Raw genomic sequence first — 20,117 nt, forward strand, 5'->3', positions numbered from 1 at the left:
TGACCACAAAGCATGCATCTTTCTTGTGGGCTTCTACATCTGAAGTGCTACTTGAAACGGATGCAAATCCTAAGACCTCACATGAGCAGCATTGGTGCAAAATATGCATTAAAATCTGGTCATAATGCATCAAGGAAATATCAGTAAGGAAACACTGCAAAATGTAAATACAGATTCATCTGATTTGATACCGTTACTTAAAGTGTGGAGTTTGCTCAGGGGTAGGAACTGCTTTAAAGCTGGGGGGTGGGTGGAGATTCTCCTATTAATATGAAACTGTCGAAATCACAGTTCCTAAAATAATTCACGAACCAAAGCACAGCTAACATGTGAATTTTGCACCTCTCTGAAAGTTGTGGTGCTGTTCTAAAAACCAATTAACGTGGACAAAAATGCAGCATGTTAGTGGAAAGCATGCATAAAAATACGCTATTAGTGAAAAATAACATACAAAAAATGCATTAATTCGGCAAATTTGCTTGTAAAAATGTGCATATTATGCAAAATTGAATACAAAAATGTGTACACCAGGAGAATGTTGCACTAAAATGTTGATGAATTTTCATGAGTGCTTGTTCTTTTTAAATTGCAAACTGATGTGGAAATGTAGAGAACAGTGGTACCTCTGGATGCGAACGGGATCAGTTCCGGAGCCCCGTTCACATCCTGAGTAGAACGCAACCCACATCTGTGCGTCACAATTCGCTGCTTCTGCGCATGCGCGTGACGTCATTTTCAGCGTCTGCGCATGCGGCGAAACCCGGAAGTAACGTGTTCCGTTACTTCCGGGTCGCAGCAGAGCGTAACCTGAAAATGTCCAATCTGAAGCATATTTAACCCAAGGTATGACTGTACTGAACTTAAGGTTGGAAAAATAGAAACAGAGAGATGGAAACTGACAGATTCATACGCACCTGCTTCGCCAACCTGATGTCCATCCAGAAGTTTGGGACTACAACTCCCGCAAGCATCAGCCAGCATGGCTATGATGGCTGGGGGTGATGGGAATCATAGTCCAAAACATCTACAGGGCAGGTTGCTGAAGGTTGCCTTTACAGTGTTTCTCAAGAAGGGCCTCCTATAGGTAAAGGTAAAGGACTCCTGGACGGTTAAGTCCAGTCAAATGTGACTATGGGGGGCAGCACTCATGTCGCCTTCAGGCCGAGGGAGCCGGCGTTTGTCCCTAGACAGCTTTCCGGGTCAACTAGTCAGCAAGACTAAATCGCTTCTGGTGCAACGGGACACCATGACAGAAACCAGAATGCACGGAAACACTGTTTAGAAGAAGAAGAAGAAGAAGAGTTTGGATTTGATATCCCGCCTTTCACTCCCTTTAAGGAGTCTCAAAGCGGCTAACATTCTCCTTTCCCTTCCTCCCCCACAACAAACACTCTGTGAGGTGAGTGGGGCTGAGAGACTTCACAGAAGTGTGACTGGCCCAAGGTCACCCAGCAGCTGCATGTGGAGGAGCGGAGACTCGAACCTGGTTTTCCAGATTACGAGACTACCGCTCTTAACCACTACACCACACTGTTTACCTTCCCGCCACAGCGGAACCTATTTATCTACTTGTACCGGCATGTTTTCAAACTGCTAGGTTGGCAGGAGCTGGGACAGAACAATGGGAACTCACCCTGTTGTGGGGATTCGAACCACCAACCTTCCAATTGGCAAACCCAAGAGGCTCGGTGGTTTAGACCACAGCGCCACCCGCGTCCCTCCTAGCAGCTATGCTACAGTGTAAAAATAAAGACTCCTCTACGGGTGAAGTCATTCTTACTCTGGTCCACTTCAAAAGTACAGAGTAATCTTGCCTTTACAAGCCGTTCAGACCTTTTGCTCAGTACTGTCTATCTGGAATGTCAGTGGCTCTCTGGGAGAGACAGGTCATTCCACGACCTGCTAGCCAATTCACATACAGTGGTACCTCAGGTTACAGGTGCTTCAGGTTACAGACTCCGCTAACCCAGAAATAATACCTCGGGTTAAGAACTTTGCTTCAGGATGAGAACAGAAATTGTGCGGTGGTGGCGCAGCGGCAGCAGGAGGCCCCCTTAGCTAAAGTGGTGCTTCAGGTTAAGAACGGACCTCCAGAACAAATTAAATTATTAACCCAAGGTACCACTGTAACTGGAGATGCCAGGGGGGTTGGTGGGTGGAAGTATTAGCTATCCAGTTGATCAAATGAATTGTCCGTCACCTATCAGGAAATATGAGAAAACACCAATTTAACCGCCTACTGTACGGGCCACTCAAGTGAATAATGTAGCAGCAAGGAAGGGACATACAGAACCTGTCTTATCAGCTCCTATGAGCAGGGATTTCCCCTCCCTCCAACATTGTTCCGCTCACAAAAACAAATAATTTGCACGAGTGGCTAAACACTTGTATCAGCAGTTAAATGCTCGTAGTCGACCAACAAATAGATAAATCCAAACATGAGAAATTTAGATTTTAATTGACACATGTCGGCTGGCAGCTTCTGCCACAACAATTTCCTAGGGCCTTAAACGTTTTCCCTGGATGGAAGGAGCGCTGGGTCCATTTCCTGGTTTGGTACCTAGTCCAGCATGACAACACTCGTTCCATCATCGCAAGAGAGGCCCATAATCAACGCAGCAGCTGCACAGCCCAAATTATATTGCTCCTTGCATCATAGACAAACAGATGGCTAATAAAGAAAAATAAAATACTGTCTCAATTTAGGTATAATTTATAACAGTGAAAATTGCTTTCGATAGCCCAGGACTGACATGCAGCCTGATATGAAATCAGCAATTAACCAGCTGTCCTCCCCGCACCCCCACAGTTCCACTGTATGACAATGGCTGGCAAGGTGCAAGCAATATAGCCTGGACTCGATGCCCCTAAAGTGCTTAACGTGGCCTGTAATTGCTCTTTAGAATTCCAAGAATCCAGTTGTGATTCTGAAGTGTCTAGCCCTCAGGGGGTTGGGGGGGTGGGCAGATAAAGCTGCTAAAAGGAAATTGCAGCCCAATAAACTATTTGTGCGTTTGCTTCAGTGGACTGCAGCACTTGCATCAATCCAACATCATCCACAGGAGCATCTGCCCGCCGTGTAATAAATATAACGCTGCTGTTGTAATAATTTATATATCCATCTGGTGTTCAATCTATTTTACACCCATTACCTCAGTTACGACGACCCTGTGAGGCAGGTTAACGTTACCCTCATGTTGCAGATGGAACGAGGCCAAACTGGTAAAACAAAATGGAAGCCGCATGTTTTGCTCCCCAGTCTAATTTTGCAGAGTTTAGTCACAGTGCCTGGTCTTTTCCTGTGTCCATTCCACATTGCTGGCTGCAACTGAAGAGCAGGAGGCAGGGGAGAAATAGATCCAGCCAATGGGCCAGATCCCTCAATCCCCCACTCTTCATGGCGGCCAACTCTGACAAGTGGCCGAAACCACTGGCCTGTCAATCACCTGACATCACAACCAAGTCAGGCAGTTAACACTTGTCAGGGTTCACAGAGGATTTCTGTAACGGCTGCTTTGTTGATGGGCAGTGACAGAGGCCTCCTTTTAAGGACTGCGCTGTGAAAAACACATTAATAAGATGCGGTTAATGTTGCATCACTTTATGATACAGTGGTACCTCGGGTTAAATACGCTTCAGGTTACAGACTCCGCTAACCCAGAAATAGTGCTTCAGGTTAAGAACTTTGCTTCAGGATGAGAACAGAAATCGTGATTTGGCGGCGCGGCAGCAGCAGGAGGCCCCATTAGCTAAAGTGGTGCTTTAGGTTAAGAACAGTTTCAGGTTAAGTACGGACCTCCAGAACGAATTAAGTACTTAACCCGAGGTACCACTGTATTTAATATGGTCAGGCTGATTGCAATCAACACCTATGGATATCATACACAACTTACCGTATTTTTCTGTGTATAAGAAATTAAGTTGCTTAGCTTTTTGGGAGGGTGGGGGAGGTCACTTCCGCCGATCGCTCACCCGTCTGGCCGCCACTGCCAATCGCTTGCCACAGCCACTGCCAATGGCACACCTTGCCACAGCCACCAATTGTCTGTCCGCTCGCCGCCACCAACAGCCCACCCACCTCTTGCCGCAGCTGCCAATCACCTGCCCAATTGCCATAGCCAATCACCAGCAAGCCTTGCCACAGCCACCAATCATCTGCCCAATAGCCGCTGCGAATTTCCTGCTTGCTGCTGCCATTAATCACACGTCCCCCCTCTGCATTCACTATCTGTGTATAAGACGACAACCAATTTTTTCCTAATTTTTTTAGCAAAAAGCATTGTCTTATACACAGAAAAATATGTTGTGAATATGATTTTCTATGGTGATATGAATTACAGTTTGTTGTTCTTCCAGTGTCCCTGAGGAGAGTTTCGAATGAAACACATTGGGTAATTTACCATTTTATTAAAATTCCCTACATTTTCCAGCATCCCTTTGATACTTCTTCTCCCCTTTCCCCACCTTATCCCCCCCCCCCTTAACAGCTAAGTTCAACCTGAGGGATATGGCGGCTCCTTGTTTATGGAATTCTCAATGTCTGGTGCCATTACTATCTGTTCTTAGGTGCCAGGCAAAAAATGGTCTTATTTATCCTAGTCTTTGGATCTTAGTCTCCTCCTTATCATTTACTGTGGTGGAGCTGGACCTGATTTTTAAAAAATATATTACTCGTGTATTTTAGGTTGTTTTACACTTATTTTTAATGTTCATTTTTGTAAGCTGCTGTGAGTTTCCTGTTTTTAAAAGAGACTAATAAATGTAATAAATAATAATAATAATAGTGGTTCTTTGCCTTACACAGCCTAGTGAATTCATGGATAGAACGAGACCTGAAGCCAGGGATTCCTAAATTGCAGGTCACCTGCCAAACGCTCTCCACTTGGCTCCTCGGAATAACCGAAGAACATATATAAAAGAACACCCAATATATTCCAATGTTCTTTTTATCGCTTTACAACACTTGAGATGGAGTCCATCCATCAAGAGCTGGGCTGCCCCCTTAATAGTGGGGGATTCTTCCCAATCTGGCTCCAGCCCATCTTGACACAATAGAAGCACACGTTAAACACAGCCATGTTGAGGTTTATAGGCTGATAATAAAATGCAGCCCAGGTTTTATTGCCTAGGTTTCCATTCTCTTCTACAACCCCCACTGGGCAGCTAAATCTAGCTCCTTTTCAAAGTCACCCTTCTCTCTAGGATTCCTAGATTCTATGGCACTTCTTCCTAGTGCCCAAAGATAAAAGAAGAAAAAACAGGAGGGAATGTAGAGCACACCTACAACAAGCCAGCTTTCATCAGGTGCTCTAAATTAGCACATTGTAATTCCCTGCTTCCCAAGGGGGAAAAAAATATTGATTCCCAATTTGGGGGAAGGGCTGCACTTCAGTGGTAGAGCGCAGGCTTTGCATACACAAGTTCCCAGGTTTAATCCCCAGGTAGGGACGCGGGTGGCGCTGTGGGTTAAACCACAGAGCCTAGGACTTGCCGATCAGAAGGTTGGCAGTTCGAATCCCCGCGACGGGGTGAGCTCCCGTTGTTTGGTCCCAGCTCCTGCCAACCTAGCAGTTCGAAAGGATGTCAAAGTGCAAGTAGATAAATAGGTACTGCTCCGGCAGGAAGGTAAATGATGTTTCTATGCGCTGCTCTGGTTCGCCAGAAGCTGCTTAGTCCTGCTGGCCACATGACCTGGAAGCTGTACACCGGCTCCCTCGGCCAATAAAGTGAGATGAGCGCCGCAACCCCAGAGTCGGCCACGACTGGACCTAATGGTCAGGGGTCCCTTTACCTTTACCTAGGGCTGGGAAAGATCCTTGTGGAAGACTTTGGAGAGCTACTGCCAGTCAGTGTAGTGTGTTAGATGCCCCAATCTGACTTGGGATAGAGCAGCTTTCTGCGTGCATTGCAAGTAGTAGCACTGCTGAAAAACTGTGCATACCTCAAGCTTTAAAATAAAGATTCTGTATCAAAGCAATCCAAATTTTGCAAACTAAGAAACTGTGTAGTTTTATCACCTTTTCCAGATTCACGCCCATCCCCAAGATTTTAAGAAACTATTTTGCATGATGTGTTCTGCTTTGTTAGTAACACAAGCCTCTGCAGGACACACACTTCTTGTTCCCAGCCACTGCAGAAATTACCCACCCAGCCTTTACGAATTCTCACACACTTTCAAGCATGTCTTTGTGGTCACTAGGGATAGAAAAGTGCTTTTCAAAATAAAGAAAGTAGCAGGGGCAGTCTTTGGGTCTTTCAAATTTCAGCTGCGCCCTGTACAAGGCCAAAATTCAGCACACAGACCCCAACCTCCCACCTTCCATTCTGCTCAATTCACTACAGTATATACTTTTTGTTTTATAAATAAATAAAGCAAATAAGCTTGCAGGAAGCCTTTTGTTTCACAAACAGCCACTTCTTCCTTAAATTCTCCACCTTGCCACATGCAAGCTAGGGGCACATAGAATTGTAGAGTTGGAAAGGACCGCAAGGATCACCTAGTCCAGTGGTGGCCAAACTTGGCCCTCCAGCTTTTTGGGGACTACAACTCCCATCAACCTTAGCTAACAGGACCAGTGGTCAGGGATGATGGGAATTGTAATCCTAAAACAGATGGAGGGCCAAGTTTAGCCATCACTGATCTAGTCTAATCCCCTGCAATGCAGAGATCTTTTGTCCTCTGTGAGGCTTGAACCCACGACCCTGGGGATTAAGAGTCTCATGTTCTACCAACGCAGCTACACCTGCTGTGATGGAACTGATAGCATAAAACTTAATTATCTTTGGCTATTTCAATTCAATTCAAGAGCCCAGACATACAGCCAAACCATGGTTTAGCTAGCCCTAAAGAGCATACAGAAGGATTCCAGCAGGAGGCAGAGAACTGCCTTAACCATGGTTTGCCGGTCGCAGACATTAACACTTTGCCTCCATCACCACAAATAGCTTTTGGCAAACCACCCTCAAGCCATGGTTTCACAGCCTAGTTTTCAGCCAACCTTTAGCAACAGAGGAAAACCAACCAGGGTTATACAGGATTTCTGTAAAACAGTCCTTAATCTGTGTAGAAAAATCACCCCACCTTCTGCAGCAGAACTCAGTGTCCTAGTACCGAACTACAAAGAAAGAAAAGGAAGCTCAGTCTCCCATCAATTATCCTGACGCACCTCAACCCTTGCACCCTCCTGATCTTCTGCCCTCCAGCTTTCCCTTCAGTTGATATAAGAAGACTGACAAATTAGTTTGGTTTGGACAAGATAACAAAAGATGGCTTTGTACTCCAAGAAAAATACTCCACAGGCTGCTCTGAAAAGACAAACAGAAAACAGGAATGAAAGCTACCAGAAGAATCTTGGTAGGATCCAAAAACATCTTTCTCTTGGTGCAAGAAGAAAAGGTGGGGAAGTGGGAGAGGGGAACCCCCAAGACGGAGATGTAGCAAAACAAGAGGAAATGGTCAAAAACGGGAGCAAAATGTTCAGCAACAAACGTTATCTGATGTGGTTCCAATTAGAAGTGGACCTCTGGTTCAAAGGCTGGCTGGACCAAAGTACTAATTGACATCTGTGCTTCTAAGAAACATTCTAGTAACCTTCAAAAACACGCCTTGTTCTTAGTCCCTTGGACAATGTCTAGCAAGAGAGCAGGGCAGGAAAACAGGGAGCTTCCAAAGCAGAGGTGAAGAAACTTTTTTCGACCAAGGGTGACATTCTCTTCTGGACCACCTTCCGGAGGATACATCCACTGGACAACCTAATCCAGAATCAGCCACATGGTATCCTCCAGATGTTGGAGGACTCCCATCAGTCCCACCCAGAATGGTTGAGGGATGATGGTTAGGGATGATGGAGGGCAGCACATCTGGAGGTCACCACGTTGGCTATCCCTGACCTAATCTCATGGGGCAGATACATAGTTCCACATACAGGCTACTTGGGTGATAGTGGTGGTGATGTAAGGTTAATTTGCATCCTACTTATTTATTACTGTATGCAAATCTGCATGTCTTTTCTCTAATTTGATAGTTTATAAGCTTCTCTACGATCATAATGAGCACCCCAAAAGATAATCCCAAAACGACTTTAGTTTTGAAGTAGATTAAAGCAGTTGCATGAGAAGAAAATGTAGACATTTACACTTGCCTAGAGAAAAACGGGTGGTGCTGTGGTCTAAACCACAGAGCCTAGGGCTTGCCGATCAGAAGGTCGGCGGTTCGAATCCCTGTGATGGGGTGAGCTCCTGTTGCTCGGTCCCTGCTCCTGCCCACCTAGCAGTTCAAAAGCATATCAAAGTGCAAGTAGATAAATAGGTAGGAAGGTAAACAGCGTTTCCGTGCACTGCTCTGGTTTGCCAGAAGCGGCTTAGTCATGCTGGCCACATCACCTGGAAGCTGTACGCTGGCTCCCTCGGCCTATAAAGCGAGATGAGCGCCGCAACCCCAGAGTCAGCCACGACTGGACCTAACGGTCAGGAGTACCTTTACCTTTACCTAGAGAAAAAGAGGAGGAATTCCCAAGCTCTTCCTAGCTCACCTGGAAGAAAGGATGGGAATGTATTGTATCCTTTTTTGTAGCAAATAGAAAAAGTTGCAGTGTGTGTGTGGTTCTTGGCAGTTTGCATTTCTTAGTACAGAAAGTATTGCTCTGATGTGTAGAGATCTTTCCTATTCTACTTAACTCAAGAGTGTTCTAGGTGGTTTCTTTCTATGTGAAAGAAACAGGCAGAAGGCTTCTGATGTTTGGGTTGTTCCTTCTGGGAAGCTGAGTACATCTGGTTTAAGCTGGTTCTGCTATCTTTTCTGTCAAGGTCATGCTGACTATAATAGTCAGGCCAGAAGGAGCCTGATTTCTCACTTTCTCTTTCTATCTCTTTGTTCTAGTGCTCTGTTCTGTGTTCTATAGTGTTAAGGTTTAGTCTTATTATAAGTTCATAGAATCATAGAATCATAGAGTTGGAAGAGACCACAAGGGCCATCGAGTCCAACCCCCTGCCAAGCAGGAAACACCATCAGAGCACTCCTGACATATGGTTGTCAAGCCTCTGCTTAAAGACCTCAAAGAAGGAGACTCCACCACACTCCTTGGCAGCAAATTCCACTGCCGAACAGCTCTTACTGTCAGAAACTTCTTCCTAATGTTTAGGTGGAATCTTCTTTCTTGTAGTTTGGATCCATTGCTCCGTGTCCGCTTCTCTGGAGCAGCAGAAAACAACCTTTCTCCCTCCTCTATGTGACATCCTTTTATATATTTGAACATGGCTATCATATCACCCCTTAACCTCCTCTTCTCCAGGCTAAACATGCCCAGCTCCCTTAGCCGTTCCTCATAAGGCATCGTTTCCAGGCCTTTGACCATTTTGGTTGCCCTCCTCTGGACACGTTCCAGTTTGCCAGTGTCCTTCTTGAATTGTGGTGCCCAGAACTGGACACAGTACTCCAGGTGAGGTCTGACCAGAGCAGAATACAGTGGCACTATTACTTCCCTTGATCTAGATGCTATACTCCTATTGATGCAGCCCAGAATTGCATTGGCTTTTTTAGCTGCCATGTCACACTGTTGGCTCATGTCAAGTTTGTGGTCAACCAAGACTCCTAGATCCTTTTCACATGTACTGCTCTCAAGCCAGGTGTCACCCATCTTGTATTTGTGCCTCTCATTTTTTTTTGCCCAAGTGCAATACTTTACATTTCTTCCTGTTAAAATTCATCTTGTTTGTTTTTGCCCAGTTCTCTAATCTGTCAAGGTCGTTTTGAAGTGTGATCCTGTCCTCTGGGGTGTTAGCCACCCCTCCCAATTTGGTGTCATCTGCAAATTTGATCAGGATGCCCTTGAGTCCATCATCCAAGTCGTTGATAAAGATGTTGAATAAGACCGGGCCCAAAACAGAACCCTGTGGCACCCCACTAGTCACTCTTCTCCAGGATGAAGAGGAACCATTGATGAGCACCCTTTGGGTTTGGTCAGTCAGCCAGTTACAAATCCACTGAGTGGTAGCATAGTCAAGACCACATTTTACCAGCTTCTTTACAACAATATCATGGGGCACCTTGTCAAATGCCTTGCTGAAATCAAGGTAGGCTATATCCACTGCGTTCCCTTCATCTACCAGGCTTGTAATTCTGTCAAAAACCGAGATCAGGTTAGTCTGACATGACTTATTTTTCAGAAATCCATGCTGACTATTGGTGATCACATCATTCCTTTCTAGGTGCTCACAGACTGTTTGCTTAATGATCTGCTCCAGAATCTTCCCTGGTACTGATGTCAGACTGACTGGGCGGTAATTATTTGGGTCCTCTCTTTTCCCCTTTTTGAAAATAGGGACAACATTTGCCCTCCTCCAGTCTGCCAGGACTTCGCCTGTTCTCCAGGAATTCTCAAAGATGACTGCCAGTGGTTCTGAGATCACATCTGCCAGTTCTTTTAATACTCTTGGATGCAGTTCATCTGGCCCTGAAGACTTGAATACATCTAAACTAGCCAAGTATTCTTGTACTATCTCCTTAGTTATTCTGGGCTGTGTAAGTTCTTGTAAATTTAGGTTACGTTTGCTGTAACTGGATTTCTTATGGACTGTGCCAATCCTGAATGTATTGAATTTGTGACTATTTATGTTCATTTGCCTTCAGTTCTCACAACACTTTCTCCGGTTTGCAAATGGCTGGTAGCCCCTGCAGTGTAGTCTGACCCTTACACATAACTGTAACATGGGCAGGTGCGGAGACGACACACCTGTCCCCACAAACATCCAATGGGGAGCTGGAGGCTCCAACATTTGCTCCTCCAATATGAGAGCTGACACTATGGAACTTTATTTTACCTGCCCCAGATCAGCCCTGCCAATGGACCAAGTTTTCTGTATGAAATAAAATTTTCTCTGTGTCGTAGTCCTCTGTCCCTCCTTCTCAGTGCATCCAAAACAAGGCAAACCGTAGCCAACCACCATGGGACCCAACAATCCACCAACAAACCAATTCTCAGTGGAACTGTTTGGCCCTCCATGTGTTCTGGTATTATTTGCAGTGACCTCATTGGATTGCAAAGGAAAGAATGAGGCTGGGTGTGTGTGTGTGAATGGACATTGTATAACTTTTACTGGCATGGTTTTCCCACTGCTCCAAGGAAGCATGGATCCTTATCAAGGGCAATAAAAGCAAAATGAAACATGACTGAAATGTAGCATAGTTCAGGGATATTTATAGTTGTTGCTGGCAGCCACTACAGCTGAACTGCAGCAAGGGAATTGTAAAGGAGCCTTTTATGTCAGGTTTTCCCCCCACCTCTCCCTCAAGGATGCCCGTTCCAATGTTTTCTTCATCTTGCTCAGAAGGCTAAAGGGACTTTCCAAGTACATATGCCTTTTGACAAATGGACCAAGGTTGTGTCATTCCTCTAAGCACTTAGAGGGAGCAAGCATAATTCCTATGAAATTATGGAATAAAGCATGGAACGTGATCCCACAGGAGGCAGTGAGCAGAGGATTAGACACATTCATGGAGGATAAAGGCATCAATGGCTGATAGCCATGTTGGCTATGTTCTGCCTCCATGGCCAGAGGCAGCAATGCTCCTGAATACCAGTTGCTGGAAACTGCAGGTGAAGAGAGTGCTTTTGTTCTTGAATCCTGCTGGCTAGCTTCCTATTGGGGCATCTGGTTGGCCACTGTGAGAACATGATGCTGGACTAGATGGGCCATTGGTCTGGTGCACCAGTCTCTTCTTGCATTCTTAAATTAGAAGAACGCTATGGGTGCCTTGGGACGTTGGTGGCGCTGTGGGTTAAACCACAGAGCCTAGGGCTTGCCGATCAAAAGGTCGGCGGTTCAAATCCCCGCGACGGGGTGAGCTCCCGTTGCTCGGTCCCAGCTCCTGCCAACCTAGCAGTTTGAAAGCACTTCAAAGTGGAGTAGATAAATAGGTACCTCTCCGGCGGGAAGGTAAACGGCGTTTCCATGCACTGCTCTGGTTTGCCAGAAGCGGCTTAGTCATGCTGGCCACATGACCCAGAAGCTGTACGCCTGCTCCCTCGGCCAGTAAAGCGAGATGAGCACCGCAACCCCAGAGTCGGCCACGACTGGACCTAATGGTCAGGGGTCCCTTTACCTTATGGGTACCTTTGTGTCTTGCAATAGATTTTTTTTCAGAAAAATACCTTCTCCTATCTTGTGCATGTTTCACACCCAAAAAGATACATGGTGCTGGAAAGAAGCTAAGCTCAGAATTCATATCCTGTGTTTAAATGCTGTTGCATCTGGGAAGAGAGAATTGCATCAGGGCTCAATAATGCATCACAGATTTGGGACTTAATCTAGAATAGGCATGGGGAACCTTTGGCCCTCCAGATGCTGCTGAACTACAACTCTCATCATTTCTGGCCATTGGGCATGCCTGCTGGGGTTGATAGGAGTTGCAGGTCCACAACATTTAGAGGACGAAAAGGTTCCTCACACTTGGCTTGGAACATAGTTGTCCCTACCTTCACGGTACCATTTCTCCATGATTTGTTAAATAGACCCCCTGTGAGTTTCAGAAGGCTCTAAGGTGTTTACTGTGTGCACAAAGGCCTTGTTCCATGAGAACCTCAATCAAAGCTTGAGGGGGGAATTGGGAAGCCCTCGGGTAATTTAATTATAGATGGACAAGTTTGAAGCTGAGCTCTAAGCAAAACTATAGGACCTTAAATAGGATAACGGTTAGGATACTGGATTCCTCAAGCTGACCTTTTTATTGGGTATTTGGTCTGTTTTGCTTGCCCAAAGTTTACAGTGGTCAGATTATGCCCAGTCTTTCCTGATCATTTGTCCTGATTTATTTGCAGGGATCTTCTATGACAACAAGCATTCAACCCCCCTTGTTTGTGTTGTGTGTATGCTTCTTCCCATTAAGTCAATTGTTCACCCCACACTTTTCAATACCATTCCCCATCACTTCTCCAACTGCAATAGGTCTATTTAGTTTTTGCTTTTGAAGTGGATTGGCTGTGCTAGGGTGAAAGAGCGCTTTAATCCACTTTATTCGTGTGAACCCAAAGTTCTGGCTTGCACTGGAATCCCTCCTGCAAAAGCATGACAGTCTGGAGGCACCCACTCTAAACACACATTCCTGCCTAGGAGGAACAAAATCTAGCAGCGCTGAGCTCCAAAACACTTTTCAGGCTGGAACAAGGGCAACTGGCCAGCGTATATGGAAACTGTTACTTTTTTATATATCTTTTTAATTATTAACTATGCCAGAAAGCTCATAGAGGCTCATAACTCTGCTGAAAAACAGGTATCATGTGCTGATGTGGTAGTGTTGGGACAGCACTGGCCATGTCTACATCCAAAAGGCAACAACAAAGCAAGCCAGGCAAAAAGCTCTAATCTCACCATTCTCGTGAGTGTTTAAGCTATGTGAACTGTTGGTTCAAAAACTCTCTCTGGTTTTAGCAAGTAGGAATTTGGGTCAGGCTCCATAGAAGCACACAATACATTCACTGACATCCTAAGGAGAGCCCAACTCCCAAAAATTGGCATATTGGGAAGGCAACAAACAGACCATAAAGGCAACAGCTCCCTCCCACATTGCTCTCTTTCCCTCCTTGAGCAACTGGCATTCAGAGGTATGTTTGTTTTGAACACAGAAGCTCTATTTCCCTGAGGTGGCCAAATTATTTTTTATCTTAGTTATTTAATTTAAAAACACATACCCCACTTTTTACCATCTAGGTCTCAAAGTGGTGTAAAGTGATTCAAAAATATACAACGTACAGAATTTCAAAACACAAATTAAGCCTCATAAATTTAATGTCTCAGAAATTTGAAGTAGAACACGAGAATTAAAACACAACAAAACAGAGATGTAGTCACCTTGCAAATAGTCCAGCCAATTACAAGGCACCTTCCTATTCTATATACTAATGGCAATCTCATTACCTGAATATGGATTCTGATGTAGCCAGAATCCCACCACACACAGTTAGTTATCAGTGGGCTAATCCCAAGGTTTGCACAAGTACAAAAGAAACTTTGAATAAGCAAAGCATAATGGAGGGAAGGAAGGAGGGACAATGAGGACTGAGCATGCTCAGTGGCCACAAATTGCTGTCTGTCTGTTGAGAGGAAATGGAGTTTCCTGGAAGAGAATATACAGTGGTACCTCGGTTTAAGAACAGCCTTGTTTATGAACTATTCAGTTTACGAACTCCGCAAAACCAGAAGTAGTGTCACGGTTTGCGAACTTTACCTCGGTCTACGAATGGAAGCAGAACGGTGGAAGGGCACCGGCGGTGGGAGGCCTCATTAGGGAAAGTTCACCTCGGTTTAAGAACGGTTTTGGTTTAAGAACAGACTTCCGGAACAGATTAAGTTCGTAAACCAAGGTACCTCTGTAGTTTGGTGTCAAACTTGTCAGGATACAGTGCTTACTTGTGTTCCACTAAAATCAAACCAACCAACCTTCATTGCTATTGAACACAAAACAATTCCACCTTCGTGTACCTCAACATGAAGATTCTTCTAGCGATCTTCTATTCAGAAGGTTGTGTGTATCAAGAAACTTCTAGTTCTGAACTTCCAAATAACATTCGTTTTACAGATGAGAGTTGTTTGATTAAAAGTATGTGAGCACACACATCCCCATACTACAGGAATATGTTTTAAAAGCACATGGGCACGTGCAAATACCAAGGATTTCCCCAGCTTTTAGATTGGAACGGGTCCTTCCTGTATGCAAAGTCTCTACTCTGTCTCTAAAGACGTAGACCCCTTCCCTGAGGAAAAGGAAACTCACTGGGCAAAGGCCTCTGAAGGATGTGTCATGTCCAAACCAGCCTTGCTCATCAGGCAGCTGCTTGTATCTTTACGGCCACCTGGGATTGAAAATGGGATAGCTCCAGTATCGCAAGTTCCCTCCCTGCGACCATTGTTGCTGGAACTGGGAGTGATTCCGGAGCTGGTTTTTATCCGGTGGAGCTTTGATTTGGCGTTGACTTTCCTAGATATCGCTTTGCTTCAAAATGCCGTAATCATATTGGGAAGCGCCTCCGGAATAACCAAGGCGTGTTTTGTTTTGATAAATGTGGTGCCCGTTGAGAATGGAAGACAATTGCCCAAATCAGGAGCTACCTTGGGAAATCTGCCACACTTTGCTATCTCAGCATCAGTGTCTAAGCTGGTGAAGTCCTGGGGTGGTGGCTTGACAAACAGCAGCAATTATTTAATCTTATTCCTCTTACTTTTTCAAATCTGGAAAAGCCTGGACACTTCCTTGGGGAACTGCCTATATGATCCGAGAGCTCACAGAATATCTGTGCTAAGGGAAACCAAAAAGGTAGCAGGCTTCAGAGTTCAAGGGCATCCATACCTCTCTGTCCTGGACAAAAGTGCTGAATAATTGGCAAAAGAGGGCAGGGAGGGGGTTCCCTCAACCCTAATAGCCAATACAGGGCTATACGGACCAATGGTTGGATCTGGTAAAAGAGACAACTACTTTTGTAAATTATCATTTTCCTCTACACCAAATGGCATCCAGGAGGAAAAAATCACAAGTGTAGAAACAGCATTGGAGTAAACAATATTTGCAGAAAAGGTCTTATTTGATCTTTAAAAGGACAACAACAAAGCTATTTCCAAATTTCCATCTCTGGTGCTATTTATTCAACAATGACTAACAGCGTCCTCTTTATAGCATCCTTTTTTTCTGGCTTGATGTTGCAAATTGCTTCGAAGTTGCTCTGCTGATTAATTAATCCTGCACCACGCACAGACAATCTGACTCCACGGACAACATCTGGATTCTCTCTGGGTGCACAAACTTTGCTTGCTAACAGCATTCCTTGAAAGCTGGACATAAAACTGAACCCGGGTGCAGCTGTTGAAGCTATCAACATCTGCAGTTCTCATGGTTTCCAAATGGAAGGTTTCTCCCCCCCCCCCCCTCTGCCTCTTGTCCAGATCTCTGCAAACTCCCTACTGTTTTACAAGGCTCAGATTCCAATATTACAGTCTAATGCTTTTTGTGCAAAGTCACTGCAGAACTTATGCTCTTTAATTCAATAAAAGGCGTCTAATCAAAACAAGCCAGTCTTCACTCTCTATCACTGTTTCCATTATAAAAGCTTATTTCCTGCTATAGCTCCTCACAAAATAACTGTGAATGGGGAGCGCAATCAGGCTCGTGCCAAGCAAAATAAGATTGGTTAAATCTGCTTAGTCATGCTTTTCAGTTGCACAATAGGAAAAAGGCGCAGATACTTTACGTCTTTGATCAACTGTTTTCCTGAAACTTAAACCTATCAAAATTTCTCCAAGGAGACACTACAAAGCCACAAGCTTGATTAGGGGAAGAGTTCACAAAAAACCCCACATTATTCTCCTCCAAAATTAATCCAGATGGCATAAATCATACACATTAATATGGATTAGAATTATTTCCCCCCATCAGTCCTTGAAAACCAGCAACTGACACTAGCCTGCTATAAAAGAACACTCAACATGGAATGTCCTAGAAGAACATGGAAGTAGCTGTCTTGCATAGGCGGATGAATTGTCATTTAGCCTAGTAAGGGACAGGGAACCCATGTATCTCCAGATGTTGTTAAACTCACAATTCCCATCAGCTCCAAGGATGATGGAGAGTTTTAGTCTAGCAACATCTGGAAGGCCACAAATTCCCCACCCTAGCCTACTAGAATCATCTCTTTCTCATGAAACTCCTTTACATATTCAAATCTTCTGAGTCTCTGCTCTACATTCCCACCACCAGTTGTGGTAAAGGAAGCAGGTAGTTGAGACAGGGAATTCTTGGTGGTGGCACCCACTGTTTGTTTTTAACTTCACGATAAGCTGCCTTTGGATTTTTTTTCATGAACAAAAGAGGTTGAATGTAAGAATTCCTTAAATAAACACATCCGGAACACACAGAAACGCATTTCACTTCTGAACTATGCTACCTGCCTTAACGTGCTTCACATATATTATCTCTCCAAGCCTTACAAACTGTTCTCCCCTTGCTGAAGATCTGAAAAAAGGCTCAGGGTACTGGCTTAAGGGAAAGACCATTGTTCATGGGCAGGATACCTTCATTGGAAGCAAAATGTCTAAGGTTCAGGAGAAGGGCCATAGCAAAGTTGTAGAGCAAGACTGTAAATAAAATAACCAGCAGTTCCATTCTTACAGCACTTGGGACATGCATTCTCAGGTTCCACGTCAAAAGCACTGCTGCAGGCAGAAGAAAACCAAAAACTGAACCCAGTTGGTTCCCTGAATGGCCTTTATATCCTGAATAGCTGCCAGTCATGGAGAAGTCTTTGAGGACATTCAAGTTTCCGGCAGCCTGTGGAGAACAGGACGTGTGTGTGTGTGTGTGTGTGTGTGTGTGTGTGTGTGTGTGTGTAAGTAAGGAAAGAAAAAAGCCAAAAGCAAAACAAAACAGCTGGCTACACAACAACATGCTCTTCTTTCAAGGCTTCTGCTGACCTTTCCTTCAGTACAAAACTGGTTTCCCTGGGGAAAAAAAAAAGTATGAGAAAGGCCCAGGGGCTGCCCAAATGGTTTGCCAAAGTTCCGAATTCAGGCATCCACGTAGCTCTCCCTTCCGTCCCTCCCCAAACCATTTTATTTGATATCGTTAACCCCACTGCTCTCCCACAGCTTGCCAAACTATAGAAGTAGAAAATGAAACAGTTGCTTATACTACCCATTTGAATGTTTCAGCAGTTTCCCCAAACCGGCCGCTTTAGCCCACGAGAGCATGCTGGAACACGGTTTCATTCTCTCTGGACAACTGCAGTCCCAGGCTTAAGTGGACATCATGTGTGATGGATAGGGCCCCAAAAGACAAGTAGGTCTTTTCCACTGTGCTTCCGACAAAACCCACTTCCTGAGTAGATGGCGTCTAAAGGGAACGGGCCATAGCTTAGTGGCAGAGCATCTGCTTTGCATGCAGAAGGTCCCGGGTTCAATCCCAGGCATCTCCAGGTAGGGCTGGGAGAGACACCTCTCTGAAACCCTGGAGAGCTGCTGCCAGCCAGCTGTAGAGCACACTGAGCTAGATGGTCCAGTGACCTGATGACCTGACTCAGTGTAAGGTCAGATTTCTCCATCCATGAAGCACAATTTGACCGGAAACGAGGAGATGCTTGTGATGCTCCACCACAAGGTGTGGTGATGGGCACGAGCACAAAATGCTTTGAAAGGGGAATTTAGAAACTCTAATTTAGGAGTGGGGAACCTGTCGTCCTCCAGTTGTTGTTAAGACAACCATTCCCATCAGCTCCAGCCAGCATGGCATAGATCAGGGATGATGCAGTAAGGGACCAGCACAATCTGCAACATGGATGGGAAACCTCAGGCCTTGGGGAGAAATGTGGCCCTCCACGTCTCTCTCATAGAATCATAGAGTTGGAAGGGATCCAGAGGATAATCTAGTCCAAACCCCTGCAATGCAGGAATATGCTATGGCTGGGCGATATATCATCCAAAACCCATTTGAAGTCCATTATCATGATATCAATTTCATCGTTTTTGACCTGGCAGTATTTCATGGATCATGGTGTGTGTGCTATGCAAAAATCACAATGTGGGACAAACCATGAAGCCAGCCAACACCTCGACATAGCTCCGTCCTTATTTCAGACATTGCGATGTTTTGCTGGTGATATATCATGGTAGACAGCCTGTGGTACACAACATGGATGGGGAGTCAGTGTGGTGCAATGGTTAGAGTGAAGGGTTAGGACTGGGCAGACCCAGGTTTCACACCTTGTCATGAAGTGACCTTGGGCCAAGCCATTCTCTCTCTCAGCCTACCCTACCTGGAAAGCTTGTTGCAAAGACCAAATGAAAATGATGAGGACCATGTAAACGGCTTTAAGCTCTCTGGAGGAAATAATGTAATAAATAAAACGAACAGAAGCACAGAAGAAAACCTGTGTTAAGATATACAGAATAGGGAAGAGCAGGAATGCTTACACTGCCAGAGCCACATGTGAATCTGAATTGCCAAGAATTAGATCTTTTCAAACCCTTTTATAACTGCCTGAAAGAATTTTTTTACAGCAAAAACAGACTAAGTTCAAGGTCACAATCATAAGAAAAAGGAAGTTAAACCCATAAACAGAATATGGAATCATAAAACGAAAAACATGTACACAGATCTAGAAAGACAAAAACACACTCTCTCTCACACACAAACACAATTAGATGGAAATTCAGTCACGGAGCCAAGTCGATGGGAAGGCAGCAGCCAAAATAAACATTGAGACAGTGGCTAAGAGAAAAAGGATAACCATTATAAGCTACCTACATCAGCATTAAACCACCAGAAAGAAAATGTCAGACTGCTCCTTTGTCCTCCTTGACCTGAATTTCCCATTAAAACCACAGCAGAAAAGATCTATCTTGTCCCCCTTCTTAAGGGCAAACAATACATTAGATTATTCACACTTAAAAAGAAAAAAAGAACAATCCCACAAAACAACTTGCTTAAAACTTGCTTATTTAGAAATAAAATGGGGTTATATCAGCAAAGATGGAGATTGATCGTAGCCAGAGAGGGAGGCAGGGGAAGGAGATGAGAAACCCAAGTAGCCAATTATCTAAATTTTCACAATGAGGAAGACAGCAGAGAGATGCAGGCAAGAAGCATGGGCATAGCCATGATTTATTGGGGGGCGGGCAGGCTTCATGTTAGGAGGGGAAGAACCTTAGTTAAGTATTTTTATTTATTTATTTGATGGGGGACAGCTACCCCCCTGCCTACGCCCATGGTGAGAAACAACAGTAGCCAAAGGATAGTGTGTGGGGCAGAGGGAGAATATGTTCAATTTACAGTCACACCTTGAAACAGGCATGCTCCGGATCAGGGCCCTGCACCTGCTTTTTCTTCCAAAGAAAATTGGCATTTTTAAGCCTTTTCTTTCTCTAAAAGTGTGAACAAACTGGTTCAGACAACAATATCTTGGCTTAATAAGCAGAGATACTGCACAAACCTTTTGTTTACACATGGAGTGCCTATACACATGCAGCAATTAAATCAGGAAGCTTCGGCCATAGTTTTCCATTTTATCCTAACTAAGAAATGGTGGTCATCAACTTTGGTTACTGACCACAGCTGGCTGCAGAAACCAATAGGAGGAAAC

General features: G+C 44.6%; 1 protein-coding gene across 4 annotated transcripts in view; it reads right to left on the reverse strand.

Annotated features, from left to right (window-relative positions):
• ARNT2 (aryl hydrocarbon receptor nuclear translocator 2) overlaps window positions 1–20,117 on the reverse strand; it is a 152,264-nt gene that overhangs the window by 76,508 nt on the left and 55,639 nt on the right. The gene's annotated exons all lie outside the window — the stretch shown is intronic.

This window comes from Podarcis bocagei (assembly GCF_964188305.1).
Source record: "Podarcis bocagei genome assembly, chromosome: 14".
NCBI classification, from domain to species: domain Eukaryota; kingdom Metazoa; phylum Chordata; class Lepidosauria; order Squamata; family Lacertidae; genus Podarcis; species Podarcis bocagei.